Source organism: Pogona vitticeps, chromosome 3, assembly GCF_051106095.1.
Source record: "Pogona vitticeps strain Pit_001003342236 chromosome 3, PviZW2.1, whole genome shotgun sequence".
Lineage (NCBI taxonomy): Eukaryota > Metazoa > Chordata > Lepidosauria > Squamata > Agamidae > Pogona > Pogona vitticeps.
The window spans coordinates 104,920,330-104,942,561 of NC_135785.1; the positions used below are offsets into that span (position 1 = coordinate 104,920,330).

The window sequence follows — 22,232 nt, forward strand, 5'->3', positions numbered from 1 at the left end:
AACAAGTAATATCAATAGCAAGTGCCATTGTTGATAAATTTTATGAACCTCTGGTTTCACAGCAGTTGCCTTTGAATTGACATTTCGGCATTCATCTCAGCTGTATGTATTATATCTGAATAAATAATACTATTTATTTCGAGTTCTTTGATTCCTCAGAAACTCACAGGAAACTCCAGACTCAAACCTGTGAGGGGACTATTTAGGGGTCATGTCACACCACTCCTTAGGACTTTCATAATTATAGGACTTCCAGTGCCAGAAGAAACTAATAATCCCTCAGGTAGATGTCTGGGACTCACAGAAGAATCGAGAAGGCAAATTGATGTTTTTATACCTCTGTATTGTGATTTTCTCCACATGTATCAGGTAGGAAGCAGAAGGGAATGGCCTGTCTGTGGCACTGCTTCTTGGGAATCACCCTAGATTATATAGGTGGAGAATCTCAGTCAACAGTGAAACTGAAAGAGAAGTCCTTTCTTTTTTCCAGCTGAACCAAGTTGAGTGAAGTAGGCAATGGCTGTAGAGATGCATCTCTTTTGCTTTCTGATTTCTCTTCTCCAAAAGTGTGTCTGAGAGATTTTAGGCACTTTCTGGGACTGGAAATCTAGAATTACAAAAATCCCATCTTCACCCTCATGCGCTTTAGAACACACATGATCATTTCTTTAGAAGGACCTGTATAGATACTATGTATTTTCTAAACACGAGCCTAAATCATATTACATTTTATACTCCAATATACTGCAGTTAGCCTAAATCTCAGTGGCAAATGGTTTTAAGTGAGATAAGCACAAGTATTTTCTATTGTGTCATGGTGCACAACCTGATGCACTACAGCAGGTGCTTACAATGGCCTTTTAACCTGTGGCAATTAGCTGCTGAAATTTACGTTGATTGTGTTATGCTAGTGGGCATTGTTGCTAAGATTTTCCCCACTGAGTGAACATTTCATAAGTACGGTACTCATAAACATCACAGAGGTAGATAGCCTGTGTGTTGTAGTGATTAGTACTGTTCTGGGAGATCTAAGTTTTATTTCACCTGAGCCACAAAATTCTGTTGCTGGCCTTGGAGTAATCATTCTCATTCAACTTGATCTACCACATAGGGTTGTCATGAGCATAGAGAAGAATAAAGGTGAAATATAAATATAGCCAATAGCTTGATAGACAGAGAGACTGCATGCCAATGACACAAGTCACTTAAATGATGGTTATCAGACTGGTCTCAATGATATTACTATAGTTATTATAAAGGATTTTCCCTTTTAAAAGACATTATTTAAGATCATAGTTTTTGATTAAACCTGAATACATCAAAGAGATTTCTGTGAAAATTATTCACTAAGGATAAGAGTGGATGCTACAAACAATCGGATTGCAATTCTGTTCACTCATTTAGTTCACGTTCACATTCTGTTTTCATTGGGGATAGCATTAAACTGACTATGCAGTAGCAGTAATATTTTTTGGTATTCCTACCTCACAAGGTTGGCATACAAGTTAAAGTATGCTATCTTGTGAGTTTTGGAATGCTTAGGAGTTAGGGTAGCTTAGAGATTTTCCCCGCTCATTAGCACATTTAGCTCCCTAGAGGTTACTCACATCAGGCAAGTCAAGGAAGTGTGGCTGAGTGGTTTGTGTGAGTCTCTGTCATAGCCATAATTTTGTCATGTGAAGTAAAGCCCAATGTGGAGAAGCTCATTTTGGAATCAACTTTTTTGAGCAAGGAATGGTCTTTTTATGTTCAGCAGGCAAAGACAGTTTAAATTTGTTCAATTGTGTTGACATTGTTTTTGTCCAATTTCTGCCAGTGTAACTCCTTCAGCAGATGCCAAGGGGCACTTGCAGTGGTATCAGTGAATTGTCCTTAGTCTCCACCATTTCTTTTTTTTTTAAGTGTTCAGCATAGTGCTAGACCAGAGTTTCACTAGGGCACTGAGAAGAAAACTAAGAAGACAGAGATTGAAATCACTGACAGCACCTTGTTAGCACCTTAAGACAGGGTCTGCTGTTGAGGCTTTTTGGAAATGGAGCTTTTTGTCTCTGTTCTGCTGACTTATGCAGACTGTTGTCTGGATGGATATAGGGATTCACCCAGGGACTTCCAGTTTGATAAACTTCAAATACACAGCAGATCAAACCATATTTTCTCTGCTATTTATTTGCACCCTGGGACATTGTACCTTTATTAGGAAGAGTGACCTACTCCTGAGAGAGGATTTCTTGTAAGTCTTTGGTGGATTGCCAGTTTCGGTACTGAATTTGTGACATATTGAAAGCTCATTCTGTCCTGAATGCATGGAACAGTTTCAATCAGTAGTAATTCAAGCTCATAGAAAAAGCTTGTAGTACAGTCCTCTAATAATGGTACCACTTGAGACTGTAAGTGGAGGAATCACATTTTTGAATGAATGCTATTTCTGCACTTTGAGTTAGGCTGTCAAAGTGGCCTGTCAGTGTATAGTAGCATTTCTTTAAGAGTTGGGGCCTCAGTACAGATGAAATACTTCGGGTACAATACATGATAATTTAAGCACTATTTAATGGGAGGACATTAAAGAAGTGTTTTTCTCTTCCCTTTAATTCAGCAGGACTCAAAAATTATTAGCCTTGGATGGATTGTACCCAGTGCTTTTAACTGTTCAGATGGAAGAATTTTTATTCAGCCTTTTTTAGAACTCTTACTCCATGAATCATACTGCCATCACTGGTTCCAAACCAGAAGCCTTTTTACAGGTTATATTTTTCTTTCTATGGTCGAATAACCAATGTGTTTATTATATGATAAACACCACCGGAAAAATAAAGAGATTTTGTTGTGCAAAACAAAACATTTGTTGGTTTTTCTAACAGATTTGATAATAAGGATTGGAATAACAAACCAACAAAAATGTAGGTTAAAGATATTCCATGCACCCTTTTCCCTACCAAGCTAATTTTTTGCTCTTCGCAAACTTATCAGATTTCAGTTCTATCACTATTTCTCTCTGTCACACTCTATTCATGATAGATTTCACCTGGCACACATTGTGCTCTGTATATCTCTTGTCTGTTCTCAGTTAAAGCCCTATACTAACAAACTTCCTAAAATCTCTGTTTTGTGTCTCTGTCTCTATATAAAATCCTATGTAGCCTATACTCATATTTATCTGACATCCTGAACACTCACTCATTCTTGTACACCCTCTCCCCCCATCTTATTTGGATTGAGAAAAGCAGGCAATGACAATGTAGTTCTTTTGAAGTATATTCTGTCCCCCCCAAATCTCACAACTGTCTTACTTGTCATTCCTTCAGGCATGCTTGAAACCAACCCCTACTGATAAAAGCAGTTACTGTATGTATCTAGCAGGGATTGCATCCAGTGACTTGGGGAGAGAAAGAGTAGCTAATAGCGCAAGATGCAAAGTACGGTATGTACATCAAATGCACATCCACTCTTTGGCAATCATCCCACCCCTCCCACATTAAAGTCAAAGAAGAATTTTCTCAGAATATCTGTGAATCCTGAAGGAACACCAGAGAACACCAGTTCTACAATATAGAAAGAAACAAAAAAAAAAAAATAGATTGAATCCAAGGACATCTAGGCCTTAGTCACACAGAGAAGAAATACTTGGAATACTCACTTAATGAGGTATGGACTGGAGTTGGTGAACCTTAAAAAATAGGTTTTTCATATCTACATAGTCCTTTGTGAGTATGGAGAGAAACAAGGAACCTCATACCTATATCAGTGTATTCCATGCCTCTCAACATGTACTATGAAACATTTGATATTAGCTGCTCCAAATGTTCTTGACTGTTCCCTGTTCTTGGCCAAAAATCATTTGATTTCTGTATTAATTGTACTGTGGTGCTTTTGCCACAAGAAAGAAATAGACCCATCATTCCAGCAGCACTCACCTGTAAATCAGTCTAATCATTCCATCATACCGCTAAATGACCCATATATCCGCAAACAAAACAAACGGAAGGTGACTGAAATTGTCACAATCACAAATCAGAAACGGATTGTGTGTGTGACAAATGCCCCTCTTTAGAGAAGCTAATCATTGTTCACAAAAATAAAGATTTCATTATATTTTCTTGTTTGGCTATGCATATGGACATAGCAAAAAAACAAACTCAAAAAAGTGTTCTGTTATATACCGCTCCATAGTGCTTAAAACACTTTTTGGGCCGTTTACAAGTTAATTATGCAGGATACACATTGCCCCCCCCCAGTGGATTGGGTACTTATTTTAGCAACCTCAGAAGGATGGAAGGCTCAGTCAACCATGAGCCAGCTACCTGGGATTGAACCCCTGGTTGTGAGCACAGTTTTAGATGCAGTACAGCAGTTTAACCACTGTGCCATGAGTGCAGAATGCAAAAAGATCACATATGTGGTTTCTAAAAATCTGGAAAAGCTAGAATCTGGACTTTCCCACTTATGGAAGAATTAACACAGAAAGCACAGAACATTTAAAAATATCAGATCAAAATAAATGTTATTCAATTTGGTTCACATTTCTTAATTACATCAGTACTAACCGGTCTCAATGTTCCTCACTGCAATTCCATACTATCTTATGGAAACTGTTCTAGACAAATAATTTTTAATGTTAGTAACAGCAGGCTTCATTTTTGAATGATTTGATACACTGATTTTAACTTTTTAAAAAACAGTATAGCAAATCCTAGTTGTGGCATTTTGTTGTACCTTTTGAATTTCTTTAATACTGGGTTTCTTTTTTAAGAAAAAAGTAATTTTTAAAAGCAAAGCAAAGTGTGCTGCTTTTATACCACCCCATCATGCTTAAAGAATTATCTGAGTGATTTACAATTTAATAATGCAGGCTATAAATTGCACCTCCCCTCCCCTGTGAGCTGGGTATTCAGTTTACTGACCTTGGAAGGATGGAATGCTGAGTGAACCTCCAGTTGGCTATCTGAGCCTGAGATCTAACTCAGGTTATGAGCTGTCTTCACTGCATTACTGCAATTTAACCATTGTGCCATGAGGAAGAAAAAGGATTTAAAACAAACAATCAAAATTATTATTCTCATTGAAGGGGGTCATAAGGAATTTTCTGGCATTCTCAGTAGAAACCCTATGTTGGTAAAAACAACACAGTAAATATCACCTGAATCATGTAACTCAATAAATTGTGCAAATTATATGAATTGTCATAAACTAGAATTTCTGTTCTTTTAATTAAGAATTGTGGGGAACTGGATGGGTTGTTTGTGTCTTTCTTGACAGTCAGGAAGTCAATCTGTGTTTGGTAAATCCATGCATTGCTTCCCCAAAAAAAGGATATTGAAGACATTTTATACCAATTGTAAAGACTTTGGGAGATGATGCTCCTTGATTCAGTTTTGCAAGGAAATTAGGGATGCTCAGTGCTTTAAAATTCCTTAAAAATATGTCTCATTGTGTGGAGACAGCCTAAACTGACAGGAACAAGGAAATTCACAAGTATTGCTTCTGTTCCTAGAATGTTACTCAAGCAAGCCTTCATAAGAAAGTGAGCAATACTTTTGCAATATAATTAGAATCAATTCTAGTTCTTTTTCCGTGACATGAAAGAATTTTTAAAATCCCCATGTCCCATAATACACACTCATTGTCATAGGTGCTCACTAGGTCAAGGTAAAGATGATGGAATCAAAGGAACCAGATCTAACAAAAATATTTTCTTTCACATGATTTATACACGCTCCTATAAAAACCTACAGACCAAAAGAGACTCTATCATATGTTAAGAACAACTTGAAAACAGCTAGAATTAATTTATTTAAAGGAGTTGGTCATTTGGAAAAGAAACACAATTTTTCTCTGATCAAGTCAAGGACATTGATCACTGCCTCTGGTACAAACATTGAATTAGGAAGCTGAGGAAGCGGGCACTTTTTAATGACACAACAATTTTAACTCAGACAATCTCATTTTAACATGAACAATATAGGAAAATGAGGAATTGATGAACTGCTGTGCCTATACATTTGCCTTTCTGTGCACTGAAAAATGGTCTTGAATGAAATTAGTCACATTATTGATTAACTATATAGTCTTTCTTCTGAAAGGATATTGTGGGTCTGCGGCCAAATGTCTGACAGATGTTTTAGTTCGACCCTCAATAGGGTACAGAGTAGTCTTTGGCAGTTTGCTCAGTCTACAATTTAAAGAGACCAGTCCTATTCTTTATCAGGTTGAATGGTACAGAATTTAAAAGACAGAGGAAGAAGGGGGGAAATCCCATAATCTGGTCAGATATACTGTCCATTGTGTCTGCAGACAGATTGACTAACAATGAAGAATGCAAACATTGAAATTATTTTAAGTCACAGATGCAGAGGTTTCCATTTGTACCCTGTGATGTTTGCTCATATGTGTAGTTAATGAGTGCTGTTTCTTCTAAAGACAAGAAACCTTGCTTCAACAAAGAATTTTCTCCATTGTCTTGGCCCAAGCACACTGGAAGTATAGACATATGTCAGTCTTTATGCAAGCAATACTAGAGATTGGCTAGAATCATTTTGGTTATTGCTCCAGCATAAGTACAATATGGTGGATTGCAGCAGGAAATTGCTACTAGTTACCATGTTTAGCCTTCATTGCACATTAACTCACAGAACTGGCATGCACTGAGGATATAACCAGTGATTTGTTCGCTGGCAGCAATTTACTGCTGGAATTTACATTGACCAATAAGACTCTACCCACTATATTTAGGTGTGCACACCATACTTGTTCTGAGGCACTTAAATTTTCCTTTTCTCTGAGATGTGGTAGAGGATGAGCATCCCATTGAAGACGTATATGTCAATGACCAGTCCATCTTGCCATTTTGAATGGAACATCTCATTCTTTGCTTCAGGGGGTGGGGGAAGAAAATTGCCCGTGTGGCATTTCCATGCCATAACAATAACCCAGTCTAATAGTAGAAGTGCTGTCAAAGTGCCATCATGCAATGACTCCGAGACTTTTCTTTAGAGCTCCTTGCCCTCTTCAGTATGATCCCTGAAGTTATGGACAGATAAGGAAACAACAGGGTAAAAATATCCTGTTAGGTTGGGAAAGGGTAGTGTTGATCTTCAAAGTCACATTTCACGGTGAAGACTTAAGCTTCTGAGAAAAGTTTTTCATAGTAGAAATCTGCCAGAACTGATCCAATGCAAAACCTGCTTCTGATTATCAAGAGTGCTTTATTTATTTGCTTTTGAACACAAACACATGCATTAGAAGCCTCATTTTTCACATGTGGCTTCAATGCAAAGGGACATCTGATCATCCCATTCAATCTGAAAAGCACCATCTGTTCAGAGAGAGGTGAGGAAAGGATGCTTTTAGTGACAGTTAATGCACAAATTATTTGCAAACAAGATGCAGACAGAATGAGAATAATTCAGAATAAAAAGCGCACAAAATGGAAAGGTTCACCTTCAAGCGTCCTCTAAAACTAAGTTGAATTGGTCTAGAAGAAAGTTTGTAACAACTCTGAAAACTAGGAAATGTTCAATTTTTTTTTCCAGTAATCCTTCAGGTCAGTGCATACTGACACTGGCACCTGTGAAGCCAAGGGCAAGTAAAGCAAAAAGAAGAATGAGGGAGACTAAAGCTGTAGGTAGATATGCTGGTGCTAACATAGCCCTAATTCCAAAAGCACACTTGACTGAGCATTTTTAAATTTGTTTCATGGAGTGCCACCTGGTGAGCTGTATGATACAGCTCACCAGGTGACACTCCATGTAGTATGATACAAGAAGAACTCACAAGTTGGAGTGGTTACACCCACTGTAGCTTTGTATAGCCTGGCATCATGGAGATACAGTGGTGCCCCGCATAGTGTTTCGCTATGCGAAATCGTCGCTAAACGGGTAGGGAAAATGTATTGAAACGCATTAAACTTAGTTTAATGCGTTCCAATACCTTTCTTACTTACCCATTCAGCGAGGATTCCAATTGCCGGCAGCCATTTTCGCGCCTTCGCTAAGCGAGGGCACGGCGTGAAAACGGCTGCCAGCAGCCATTTCCGGGCTTCCGGCTGCCATTTTGGAGCCGCCGAACAGCTGTTCGGCAGCTCCAAAATGGCCGCCGCAATACCCGATCTTCGCAATGCGGGTTTTCCCCATTGTGACGATCGGGTATGTTTCCGTATAGCGATCCCGAAAAAGGGATCGCTATACGGAAACATCGCTATACGGTGCACTCGTTAAGCGAGGCACCACTGTATTTAGATGCATTGACTGGGCAGACCTACTTTCCTTCAACTTAAACCACAGTGCTAATGCAAACACTTTCTGCCTCAAGTTAACAAAGCAAAACTTGGCTGGATGTAGGGGCAGTGTGCATTGACATGGGGGCAGGATGATGAATTAATTTGTTATTCTGCCTCAGGCAGCAAAATGTCTTGGGACCATTAATTGCTTACTTTTGGAAACAGTAGGGTTTCAATATTGCTTGATTTATTAATTCATCAGTGGGAAGAACAAGTATCACTGGACCCACTTTCCATTATGATTTCCCAGTTCAAAAAATTTTAATAGCTTCTTGGTTTTTTTACTACATCTACTCCAAGTCAACTAAGGATTACTACCAGGTGCAAAGATTCTTGATATGTTGATTAGAATTTTCAACAGCATTAATTCTGTAGCCCAGTGGAGTAGACATGATGTCTGCATTTCATGTATCATCAGGAATGTTAATGCTTTCAGGACTCCATAAAGATCATATGGAATGGCAAGTGCCTTGTTTTTGCATTGCTTTTTTTCAGACTTTATTTTATATTACTTTAATATGTTTTAAGATTATTCCATGCAATGTCCTGCTTCAGATGAATATTTATTTAAACAGGTTTTGTGCGAGAGCTCCTATCTGATTATTCAGGGCTATTTATGTTTCCTGTGTTTTCAGTCATTCCATGGTCTTCTTTTATGAAAAAAAAATCATATAGCTGAAAAAAAAATGTCCTCACTAATCTTGTTAGTGTTGTTAAAAACTCTTTTGACTTCCCCCAAAAGTCATAAGAAATAATGCCTGAGGACGAACCCCCACATTTGCCCCAAAGCAGGTGAACCCTTGTCTCATTTGGGCCCTGAAAGTTGAACAAGGAAATAAGGCAATTTCTTAAAATGTGATACAATGAAAAGGAGAACAAATATGATGATCGGTGCCTACAATGGTCAGCATAGATTTGCTTGTGAAGTGCTTGAGCTCAGCTTGAGCTGATGGCCACAGAGATTTTCATTCAGTGCAACAGCAAACTAATTATTACAACTTCCAGAACCATGATTTGTGCCTATGAAGCATATATAGCCTGTCATATAAAGTTCAACTGGAAAATGTTCAGGTATAACCACCTAGGTTTAGAAGTATATAAAGTTCTTATTTACCATTTAATAGGCAGTCTTTAATGTCATTTCTGTTTCATCTCATTCTATATTCTGTGTTTTGTGGATTTATGCTAGACCCAGTTGTAGAATATACATTCCCATCTCTACACACCTCTGTTTCTATAAACCAATAATGATTTCAGGTTCTGAAGTACTCACTCTGATGCCGCCAAGATAGCATCGTCCTTGCATAAGGATGAGGTTGCAAATGTGGGACAATCTCAAGGTAACAGAAATTTTAAAAAGAACACCTTCAGCTATTCCTGCAAGCAAGGGAATGCCTTTCTGCATACCAAGAGAGGCTGGGGAGGGACTTGCTCCTGCTTTTTGATCTAAAAAGATAGGGCCACACACACCCCATCCCAGAGAAAAGCAACTTTTCACTAATTGAACCTAAGAGCAGAGGTCAGACTACAACATGGAGATGGAAAAATGATAAGAAAAGGCAGAGGTGCTCAATTCCTTTTTTAGTTCAGTATTTTCCCATAAGACAGAATATGAATTTCCAAACAAATTGGAAGTGCTATCCATTATTTTCTTGAAATCATGGGAAACGGGTGAGGTGCCAGAGGATTGGAGGAGGGCTAATGTTGTCCCTATATTCAAAAAGGGCAAAAAAGAGGTACCTGGGAACTACCGTCCAGTCAGCCTGACATCAATCCCAGGCAAAATTTTGGAACAAACCATAAAGCAGTTGTTGTGCAAGCACCTAGAAAACAATGCAGTGATAACTAGGAGCCAACACGGAATTCTCAAGAACAAATTCTGCCAAACTAATTTGATCTTGTTTTTTGATCAGGTCACCTCCCTGATAGACAGAGGGAATGCTTTAGACATGTCATATCTTGACTTCAGCAAAGCTTTTGACAAAGTGCCCCATGATAGATTAGCAAGCCAACTAGGTGTGGGCTGGATAGATCTAGTGTCAGGTGGTAACACAATTGGCTACAGAATCATACTCAGAGGGTGATGATTAATGGGTCCTTCTCTAACTGGGAGGAGGTCACCGGTGGGGTACCCCAAAGGCTCAGTCCTGGGCCCAGTGCTCTTCAATATTTTTATTAATGACTTGGATGAGGGAGTGCAGGGAATGCTTGTCAAATTTGTAGATGATACCAAATTGGGCAGAATAGCTAATACCCTAGAAGACAGAAACAAAATTCAAAATGACTTTGATAGGATGGAGCACTGGGCCGAAAGCAACAGAAGTTCAGAGGAGAGCAACAAGGATGATCAGGGGGTTGGAAACCAAGCCTTATGAGGAAAGGCTGAGGGGAGATGTTTAGGGAATGTTTAGCCTTGAGAAAAGAAGACTGAGAGGTGACAAGATAGTACTTTTCAAATATTTGAAAGGCTATCATACACAGGAGGGGCAAGATGTGTTCTCAATCATCCCAGAGTGCAGGACAACAATGGGCTCAAGTTAAAGGAAGCCAAATTTCAGTTGAATATCAGGAAAAACTTCCTAACTGTTAGAGCAGTACGACAGTGGAACCAGTTACCTCTGGAGTTGGTGAGTGCTCCGACACTGGAGGCATTCAAGAAAAACTTAATCACCTGGCAGACATGCTTTGATTGTATTCCTGCATTGAGCAGGGGGTTGGACTTGATGGCCTTGTAGGCCCCTTCCAACTTTACTTTTCTATGTTTCTAAGAATCTCTCCACAAGTAATTTTGGGATAAACTGGGTTATAATCCAAAAATTAACTCTCTAAAAGTAGGGTTTTCTGTAGCAGCACAAGAGAATGGTAGTCCATGGGCCACGTTCGTGTTCTCCTTCAAGACAAAATCCATTCTTTTGGTCCTCAATGCCATTGCGGGTATTCTTCATGAAGACTTAAGAGAAGGCTTTCTCCATGGCTGCTCCTAGGTTGTGGAAGGTTGTTCCTCAGAAAGTTAGGTTGTTCCTCTCCCTCTTATCCTTCCATGGACATTTGAAGGCTTTTAATGGCTATGACTGAATCCTTGGAGCCTGTTTTCTTTGTTGCTGGGGGTGGTGGTGGTTGGTTTTGTTTCCTTCCTTTTTCTACATGTTTCTATAGTTTTAAATCTGGTTTTTAAAATAAATTAATGGATTTTAATTATTATTGAATGTTTAATTTTAAAATCTATGATTTATTGTGGTTTTAGTGTTACTTATTTCAACCTTGTAAGCTGCCTTGGCTCCCCTCACTGGGAGAAAAGAGGCCTACAAATAATGGGAATAAATTAATTAAATAAATAATCATCTGAAATTACTAAGTTAATGATATTGTGTAGCTCTTTTCTTTTCCTCCAGAAATGCAAATATTCCTTGGCTGTTCCTTGTCTTGATAGTTAGGAACTGTTTAGACATCAGAAGAAGAGTGAGACTAGGAAGTGCAGCACTGAATAAATTACAAAAGATCATCATACGTAAGGATGCGCCACTGAAGACTAAGACCAAGATCAACCATCCTCTTGCATCTTTGATCACCATGCATGGGTATGAAAGCTCGACAGTTAAGAAAGCTGACAGGAAAAATGAAATGGTAACAAATGATACTTGAAGGCCTTGAAACAGTAAATGTAAATAAGACCCCGGTCATAGGAGAGAAATGTTACGTAGTTATCCACCAGTGATGTCAGTATTTTTTTTTCATGGTAACACAGGGCAGAGTCAAGACTGAGACATTTTCTTGGCTAGCGGTGCAACTGCGGAACATTTCCCCATCACCAGGAGGGTTGTGTCATTTTGTACCTTTGTTGTACCAGTGCATTCCTTACCAGGATTGCCTGTATGCACCACCCCACTTATTTTCAGAACTGAAGCCAGGAAGGTGGCTGCCATTACTGCAGCACACAGATTATTATTTTTTAATTGTGCCCAATACTTCAATATGATGGTACAAGTATGTCATTGGAAGACTGCTGCCATTACATTACTGGTGAGTTATATTTTTTTTTCCTGTGGGAAGATACATTGAAACATTGGTATGCCAATGTCACTGGGGGGAGGGTTACTGATCATAAGTACTGCTGCTTGGATATCCTAGGTCCAATGTGTGCAGTGCATTTCTGCAGGAGCAGCCAGTGCAACAGAGAGACACTTTCCTAAACAGAAAGCCCTTCCTGATCAATGTTCCCTTTAATTTCCAACTCCTGTGTGTGAGAGTCTGCCCTGCTCGTGTTGGATTCCATTGCAACTGAAATGAAAGGGGCTGGATAGTTGTGGGTGCACAATGGATGAAGAAAGCTGTGCAGAGGGAGGGGGAGTCAAGCACATTCACACAGTGGTGCACCTTAGAAGGAGAATTATTTCTGATATACTGATGTATCAATAAAATTATTTTTATTTTACTGATATATATGATATACTGAAGTATCAATAAATTATATACTGTATATATATATAAATTAAGGGGCTAAATTGCCCCTTGAAGCAAGAGAGAAAATAACCTGGTGCCATGGTGTAGCCAGGCATAATGATTCAAATAGGAGGAAATGAATTGGGACTGCTAAAGGTTCTTGGGAAGTTTGTCCTGGGATATAAACTACATGACCATGATTCAGTACAACAGAGGTATGGAAAGTAGCAGAAGAACTAGAAAACACTTCCCTTGTGTGACAAGGGCCTAAGTAATTTTTAAAGCCATTCCCCCCCCCCCGAGTGGTACAGACAGGAGACCCTCACACATAGATATGTGGGGAGAAGTTGGACAAAGCCCAGCAACCAATGATAGATCTCATGCTCATGGGCTCTTTCCTAGAATAAAGTAGAATGTTAAATTTATAGACTTCCTTTTTTAACATTCTACTGAATCAAGTGGGTGGTGCATTCAGCAGCTTTGCAGAGTCCATGGGTGTTGTTCTATTTCTTCTTTGATCAATTTGCTATGTGAAAGTCTAAGAGTGAAGAGGGTTTCTATATCCCCTTGCATCTTGCAGACTTAGCTGGGGGCACATCTCACACCCCAACGCCAAATTACTGAAAGAAAGCCCTATTCCCCAGCTATGAACTACTCATTGTTATATCACGCAAAACATTTTATTCTCTATTTCTGTTCTGAAAGACAGAGGAACAGAACATGAAAACGATCTTGCTAGATGTGATCATAGTTCCTAATTTTTCACCTTGTAGGCATGAACCCATGTTATTCTCCCAAATGCAAAGCAAAGTCTTGTACAGTAGAAGGCATTTTCTTCTCATGTTAAATATTCTTATTTTCACCCCTGTTTTCATTGCGTGAGAATAAAACATAAGATTATGTGCCTCAATGTCAAACATTTGTAAGGAAAGCAGCCATTTCGTTGCACTATCCATCCAGAATCCTCCCGTAATTCAGTAAGCTTGATCACTCTATTGAGGATCTATTCCCATGAATCTTGATGAATTTTCCAGTTGTTTTTCACATCTACCCTACTCCCATGATACAGACTCATTTCATCCAAATTGCTCACTGTAACACCAATAGTATAACGTGAGGCAGATGGCCATATCTTGTGCTCACATATCGAGAACTGCGATGAACTAATGGGAGCTGCCCACTGGCTTAATGTACTACAAGAAGCTAAAGACAGAGTTCCTAAATGTGTATGGGAAGATGCATGAATTTAAATAATTGCTCATAGATCCATAAATATTTGAGATTTTGCTTAATTCAGTGAACAGTTTCAAAAGTACACTTTTGTGAGCAGTTCTTGAGGTGTATACATGTGTATGCAGGTTTGCAGGAAAAAAATGCATGCATCTGAAAAATCCTGAAAAGATTGTGAATTTTTATACCAACGTTGAAAAAATACAGCCCATTGAAGAACCAAGATGAAACAAATTTAGCAGTGGAAATAATGACCACCTGGATGAAACTGAGGGTAAATATGCATAATACTGTTGACCACATTCAGCTGCATTCTACAGGTAAGGAGCCTTGATACACATGAGGTTTTGTTGTTGCTGCTGTTGTTGTTGTTTTGATTACTACCTTAACTGGGATCCATATTGTTGATTACTTACTGATTTTTTTAAAACTTCACTGTGTGTTGCATTTTTAACTTCTATTATTTGCTTAGCTAGGCTGAGAATCTAGACTGAAGATCAGGGTGAAACATCTTTCCATGTGATTGATTGATTGATTGATTGATTGATTGATTGATTGATTGATTGATTGATTGATGCAGTCCCTGGTATTCTGAAGAGTTTAATTCCCCAGATTCCCTGACAGGATCTGAAAATCTTTTTCCACTTTGTGGTGGTTCTCAGAATCCTACACATTCCAATCACCCCAAGATCCCTGATCAAGTTGTGGGGAATTTTTTTTCTCTTCCCATATGGAAACTTGTGGACGTTTTGGTAATATACCTGCTGCCTCAGAGTTAACCACAGACTGAAGCCTGATTCTCTGCATTTTTCAAATATACATAGTTTTAGTCATACCTGTTTACCTGAAGAACCTGAACTGGAGAAATGTGTTTTCAAAAAATCCTGGTTAATACACATTTCCTTTCTTAGTGACTGTGACTGCTACTGAAAATGCATTCCTGAGCACCAGGTACAGAAACTTCACCAAGCAGCTTGAGGGAAGACTCGCCCATTGCTTCTGCGGCTCTACTCCTACTCCCATTACTACTACTCAGTTTGGAGGAAGATCAAGAGGTGAAGGTTTTTAGCCTCTAAGGCAGTGATCCCCAACCTTGGGCCTCCAGATGTTCTTGGACTACACCTCCCAGAAGCCTTCATCACCAGCTCTGCTGGCCAGGATGAATAGCTTTCTGCCTTGTGGCTAAATAGATTTTCTAATCTCTGGCCTTCATGACAGAGTCAAAATGCTTCTTCTCAGTCCCTTAGAGCAGTGGTCCTCAACCTTGGGCCTCCAGATGTTCTTGGACTACACCTCCCAGAAGCCTTCATCACCAGCTCTGCTGGCCAGGATTCCTGGGAGTTGAAGTCCAAGAACATCTGGAGGCCCAAGGTTGAGGACCACTGCTCTAAGGGACTGAGAAGAAGCATTTTGACTCTGTCATGAAGGCCAGAGATTAGAAAATCTATTTAGGCACAAGGCAGAAAGCTATTCATTGATTAATTCAGGCTTAGTTTTTAAAGACTCACTGGTCTGCCCTCTTGGCCATCATTTATGTCAGCTTGCTAATGTTGCCTTTGCTTTCTTTTTTCTGCCTCCAGTTTCCTCTGATGTTTACCTATGTTGCACCCACTGAGCTGAATAAAATAGTTTCACATTTGCTGTCTGAAGCTTTGACTGTCATTCTGTTTGACTTTTCTCTTGTGTATTGGTTCTCATCACTAAGTTATTAATGAATCAGGATCTGTTTTTTTAAAAAAAAAAACTGGTGCTAGAAGAAAAAGAAGCAAATAAAACCAAGGCAGAATGAAATACAAGACTGAATTTATCTGATATGTCTACATCATTAGACATGGGGGAAAACAAATTATTGATTTGACTCCTTGGAGCATTGTTCATATGAGTCTTTTGGCTGACTTTCCAAGAAAATACTCCCATGATGTCACACGATTTAGACCCAATTTACAATTAAACAGTCCAAACTGATTGCCTTTTTGATTTCAATAAAACAACCCACCCAAGCATATGTGATTAAGTGAACACAACAATAAAAATGACTGCAATTTTCCTTGGAAAGCTTAAAAGAATAGGTGCTTCATAGAGTCTCTGTCCAGGCGGAAGGAGAATGATACACAGTCACCAAATATCAACTCTTTAACTTTCAGCATAGCTGCAACTATAACTGCCAACAGACTTCCGCCTTTCCCCATTTCCCACTTCTTGTATCCCCTGTTCATTATCTGTGTTCATTCTTTCTCTCAGTCTGAAGGTTTCATCGAAAGAGCACTGCCGTCCCTAATTAGATTGAAAGAGGGCAAATTAAACAATATGACCAGGCTGTTATTAGGGATCCCAACTACAGTAGACCCTCTAAACCAATGAGATTTGTGTATGTGCTGACTCACTATGCAATGACTAATTTAATAAGCCTAGTTTAATTGAACTGGCAATAGAATTTAGACTTACACATCCAAAATATTACAGGCTGAAATAGTCCCAATATGGTGAGCATTTTGTGTTGAAGCAGAAGTTGAGGTAAGGAGGTCTTATTCTGACATTTAATGGCTGCTCTTTTCACAAACTATAAATCAGAAATAAATAACCTTTTCCCTCGTCAGGAAGACTGTATGGGAACGCATCTGATTTTTATACTAAGAGTTGGATGCAGAGGAAATCACAGGAAAAGCAGACTGAGTGGCTCATTATTGCCCCTTTGTCTCCTGTGAGGGTTAGAAAACCTTAATGAACATGTTCTGTCTATGGCATTTGAAGAAAAAGAGAGTAATATTGGAAAATTAGAGGCTATTTCAGGGTACATATGACTCATACATGGTACACCTCAATATTGCCAAAGGAAGGCAATTTGCAGCTGCTGATGACATTGTCCCCATTGTGCACATAGTTAGTTGCAACAGGGTTTCAGCCAATAATTTATTTCCTAATTTCTACAAGAAGCTCATTAATGCATACATTGTCAAGCCAAGCACTGCTGATATTTAATTGTCCATTATTTTTCCAATGCTATTGTCTTTCCATATATTGTTTTTTTTCTAACAGCTGAACCTTTCGGGCAACCATGATAAAGAGAACCACTGTGTTTAATATCCACACTGCCCTGTTCTGTTTGATCAGCAATGTACTAAGGTATTTTGTTGGCTCTGTCACTAGGTGGGGCTGCAAACTACACTCATCATCCCAAAATGTATAATCAAATCATGCATCACCAGCATCTGTCAAAAAAAAATGCACAGCCAAAAAGTAGTATTTTTATGTGTCTTCCTGTGTTTATAAATCTAACAGCTCCTGAATGCTCAACACATCACCCCTTGCATCTCCTATTATTTTAATGTTTAAAAGAACAACTCAGAACAACATCCCTTTTCCAGAAAAATCTGATACTGCTGGTAACATTTGGAAAATTTCCCGCTGTTTGTCCAGTATTCTAAGACTGGTGTTTGGGGATTTTTATAGATTTGACTCAAAAGAAATGGGGTATATTACACACACACACACACACACACACACACAAAATAATAATAATAATAATAATAATAATAATAATAATAATAATAATAATAATAATAATAATAATAATAATGATGATGATGATGATGATGATGATGATGATGATGATGATGATGATGATGATGATGATTTGCACCAAGATATGAATGCATGAGACTTTACCCTCAAAGAAGTCCCAAGGGAAATCTCATGGGATTCCTCAGACATTTCTTCCTTGTTATTATTATTCTTTTCCCCATAAGAAATGCTCAACAAGATTATTACAATTCCTGCACAGAATTGTAGCTTTCCTGTGCTGGATTCACCTCAACAGGAGAGAAGGGGTGGGGGGAACTGCACAGGATTGCTACAAATTCCTGGGCAAAAAAAGCATCCTTCCTTACCAGAAAGAGATTTAAGCTATGAAGAATTCAGCAGGTTATTTGGTAACAGGACATGGAAAAACAAAACCACCCAAGATCTTATTTCCATGGGAAGCCAGGAAATCTAACTGCTGCAGAAGGGAGTCTTAGTGAGAAACTTGGCTTGGAGGGACTTGGAAAATAACCGAGAATGAGAAATTGTGAGTACTTATTAACCCCCTAGTGTCATGTTTGTTGTGGGATCTGCATGGGGTAAAAAAATCTTAACAAAAATTGAACAAGAAAGGAGATCCTGCTGATCATTCCATTGCAAATGCTTGAGCCGCCACTGAGCTGTACTTCAGCAGCGCGGCCTCCCTCCCCGGATAGGATGAGACTCCTAGTCTCACAAGAAGGACATGGGAGGAGAGGGGGGAATGTTAGGTTATTTAAGGGACATTCCCCCTCTCCCTGCCCTCTTCCTTTCCTGGCATTCAGCAAGGATAGAGTTCCACTGCTCAGTTCTTCAACAGCTGCGTCACTAAGCAAGGCTACAAGGAACAGCATTCAGGAGGCTGGGAGGGCAGCATCGGCTCCCTCCTGGGGTTTTGTTGCCAATTTTGTTTTATTCCATTTGAATGTCATGTTCAGTTGATATTAATTTATTGAAATTTGATTTACTTACTAGAAATTTTATTGTTGCCGGGACTTAGCAGAGGCAAGGAAAGGCGGGGTGTGGCTTGTGAAGATTGTGTTTCAGTGTGATCGGAGCCCGGGAGCTCCGTGAGTTTTCACCCAAGTAAAATAAATAAATTAATAATATAATATAATATAATATAATATAATATAATATAATATAATATAATATAATATAATATAATATAATATAATATAATATATAAATAAATAAACAATAGAAAGAAAGGAAGGAAGGAAGAAGGACTAGCTTAAGCGGAGGGGCACAGTTATAGGGCCAGCATACGGACTTACTGGGCAAAGTTTGGGTTGGCTCGAGGCGACTGAGGTGCAGTGCGGTCTCTTTGGGCTCTAGCCATTTGGGTGCCCAATCAACCACTTGGCTCCCGGGCTGCTAGTGCTACAATTTCTATCCTTACCCCCCCCACCTTCCCTTCTTCCAATAGTCAGTGTTTGGTACCTTAAGGTGGCATTCAGTTCGAACAGCGCCACATGCTAGTTGAAGGATAGCTGGTTGCATAGCGAGGAGCCATAATTAAATCAGCCTTGGAGCCATAATTAAATCAGCCTTGCAATTTTCACCAGCTTACTTAACTCATGGATATTAAAAATAATAATTACAGTGGTGCCTTAACTCATGGATATTAAAAATAATAATTACAGTGGTGCCTCGCTAGACGATTGCCTCGCAAAATGAGGAATTTGCTAGACAATGACTTTTTTTGAGCAATGTCATGCTTTACAAAATGATTGTTCCTATGGGTAATTTTTGCTGGACAATGTTTGGGTCTAAGACAGTTTTCTTTTTGACCCTGGTTCACAAGGTTTTTCCCCCAATTGGAACACATTAATTACATAAGACCTACTTTTTTATCCCCAAAAAGTGGGGGAGAAAGTGTATGCTGCTGTTTTTCCTGGAAAGCCAGGATAAACTTTTTTGGGATAAAAAAAATAGGTCTTATGTAATTAATGTGTTTTAATGGGAGGGGAACCATCTTGCAAAGCATCACCAATGGGACTACGACTGCAAATTTAAATGATAGAGAATGGTGGAAACAGCCAGGAACCAAAGGGATTATTAAAAAAAAAAAAAAACAGAGAAATCACAAACATAATGCCCCCATTAACAAAAATTATGTAGTTGAATTGCCCACATTTGGGGAAATCACAGGAATCAATAGCACACCCAAAGTGGAATAGATGAGCCTCTCCCTGGGAAAACCATTTTTACAGCATGGTATTTTCCCTACAAAGGATGAGTTAGAATGGCCCTTGCATTTCCTACCCCCTTCTGTCCCCTGACCCCCCAAGTTATGGTGACCCCCTGACCGCACCTCCCACTCAGTACAGGGCCGTACAGCCCCAGTCCTGCCAGAGGCCAAGAGAGCTCCTCAGTGTTTTGGGGTGCCCTGTGGGACCCCCATCAGGGGCTAAGTGTTCTTCCCACAGTCCTCTAGTGCACATGTATTAGCATATGCTAATACATTATGCTAATACCTGTGCATATGCTAATAGGGTAAGGGTAAAGGTTCCCCTTGACAATTTTTGTCCAGTTGTGTTCGACTCTAGGGGCGGTGCTCATCCCCGTTTCCAAGCCATAGAGCCAGCGTTTGTCCGAAGACAATCTTCCATGGTCGCATGGCCAGTAGGACTTAGACACGAAATGCTGTTACCTTCCCACCTAGGTGGTCCCTATTTATCTACTTGCATTTTGCATGCTTTCGAACCACTAGGTTGGTGGGAGCTGGGACAAGCAACGGGCACTCACTCTGTCACGTGGATTCGATCTTACGACTGCTTGGTCTTCTGACCCTGCAGCACAGGGTTCTGCGGTTTAGCCCACAGTGCAACCACGTCCCTTCTGCCACCACTTCCCTTCGCATATGCTAATACCTTATGCTAATACCTGTGCATATGCTAATACCTTATGCTAATAGCTGTGCACTGTGCGCAGTGGTTAAAACGCTGTACTGCAACTAAAACTGTGCTCACGACCTGGGGTTCAAATCCCAGGTAGCCGGCTCAAGGTTGACTCAGCCTTCCATTCTTCCGAGGTCGGTAAAATGAGTACCCAGCTTGCTGGGGGGGCAATGTGTAGCCTGTATAATTAAAAAAATTGTAAACTGCCCGGAGAGTGCTTGTAGCACTATGGGGCGGTATATAAGTCCAATAAATAAATAAATAAATTATGGGAGGAACACCTAGCCCCTGATGGGGGTCCCGCAGGGCACCCCAAAACACTGAGGAGCTCTCTTGGCCTCTGGCAGGACTGGGGCTGTGCAGCCCTGTACTGAGTGGGAGGTGCAGCCAGAGGGTCACCATGACTTGGGGGCAGGGGACAGAAGGGGGTTTGGCTCCTTTTAACTTCTTGTTGTTGGAGAGAGAAAAGGTTATTTGAGATCCATTGAATTTCCAAAGGCAGTGCAGGTAAGGGGATTGTTTTTCACCAACATTGTATGGGGAACTGTTTTGCAAAACAGTTTTCACAAAATAGTGATTTTTTTCCCCATTTGGACTGCATAACATGGATTTCAATGCATTCCAATGGGGAACTGGGATTCACAAGCTGATGTTTTCACAAGATAGCGATTTCCATGGAATGACTTAAAATCATGGAATGAATTAAAATTGTCTTGAGATGCACCACTGTATTTAATTAATAATAAATAATATAATTAATTGAAAATAAAATAGTGTTTATTAAATTTTTCAATAAATTATTATATATACATACAGGGAGATAATTAATTAAGTGCATACTTAGAAGTCAATTAGTTTGATTGGGATTAGCAAACATTAATTGAGGGAATTTTAGATTAATATTAATTAACTATACAAGTATAAATCAAGGTTGAATCTTGATCTGTCTGGTCAAATTTAATTGAGGGTATTAATTCATTGTTAATACTATTTGATTAAGTCACTCCCTACAGTTAATTAATCAGGAAATTCAGCATTTGATTTGCAAGATAGTTCATAAAAAATTAATACCATTTGGCTAGTTTAACTAGCCACTTATTCATACATATTAAGGCTTGCATTGTTTCAAGGCGGGACATAGCTGAGTGTCATCAGCTGGTTCTCCCTTTACTATACACTCATAGCAAGGGTTATCATCTGAATTGGCACTGGAGCTGCTGGGATACTTTGCGCCCCTTGATTGGTCTTGAATACCAGATATGTAATTGCATCACACCAGGGTCAGGGCAATAAAAAAGGAAAACAGCCTGCCAAGAAAAGGCCAGTTCCCCAAATGTCTCTGCCTCAGTCTTTGTCTGACGAGGAATCCTGGCTGGTTTGGCAACAACTGCAGGAAAAAAAATCTGCACTGGAGGCTGAACAGCTGGCGAGACAGGCTCCACAGTCCAGCAAGGCACTGCCACACAGATCAGCTAGGGAGGCCAAAAGCCATAATAGGGCTAAGCTTAAAGTTATAGCTGATGATCTGATGTCTAGATTTGCTATTCTTGAAGTAGAACAGCAGCCCGATGCAACACCCAGATGTGATGCAGATGGGGCAACCATGACACCAAGGCTGTGGCGTTCAGATAAGCGAAGAAGGTCATCAACCCCTGCAATGTTAGAGCCAGCAGTAGCAATTCCTGATAGTCAGGACAAAGCGAACAAAGCCAGCCCCGACCAGCTTTATGGCAGGGATGAAACAAGCTTAGCGGCATCTTCGTCAGGTGAGTCCACAGGTGAGTCCACAGTTGCATCGGGCACTTGTTCACTGATCCCTGCCTGGCCTT

At 39.6% G+C, this 22,232-nt stretch overlaps 1 non-coding gene across 1 annotated transcript; it reads right to left on the reverse strand.

Annotated features, from left to right (window-relative positions):
* Window positions 1-19,577: 19,577 nt before the first annotated feature.
* LOC140706189 (U1 spliceosomal RNA) lies at window positions 19,578-19,744 on the reverse strand. Its single transcript, XR_012085870.2, has one exon. It is a non-coding gene; the product is annotated as a U1 spliceosomal RNA (small nuclear RNA).
* Window positions 19,745-22,232: the final 2,488 nt, after the last annotated feature.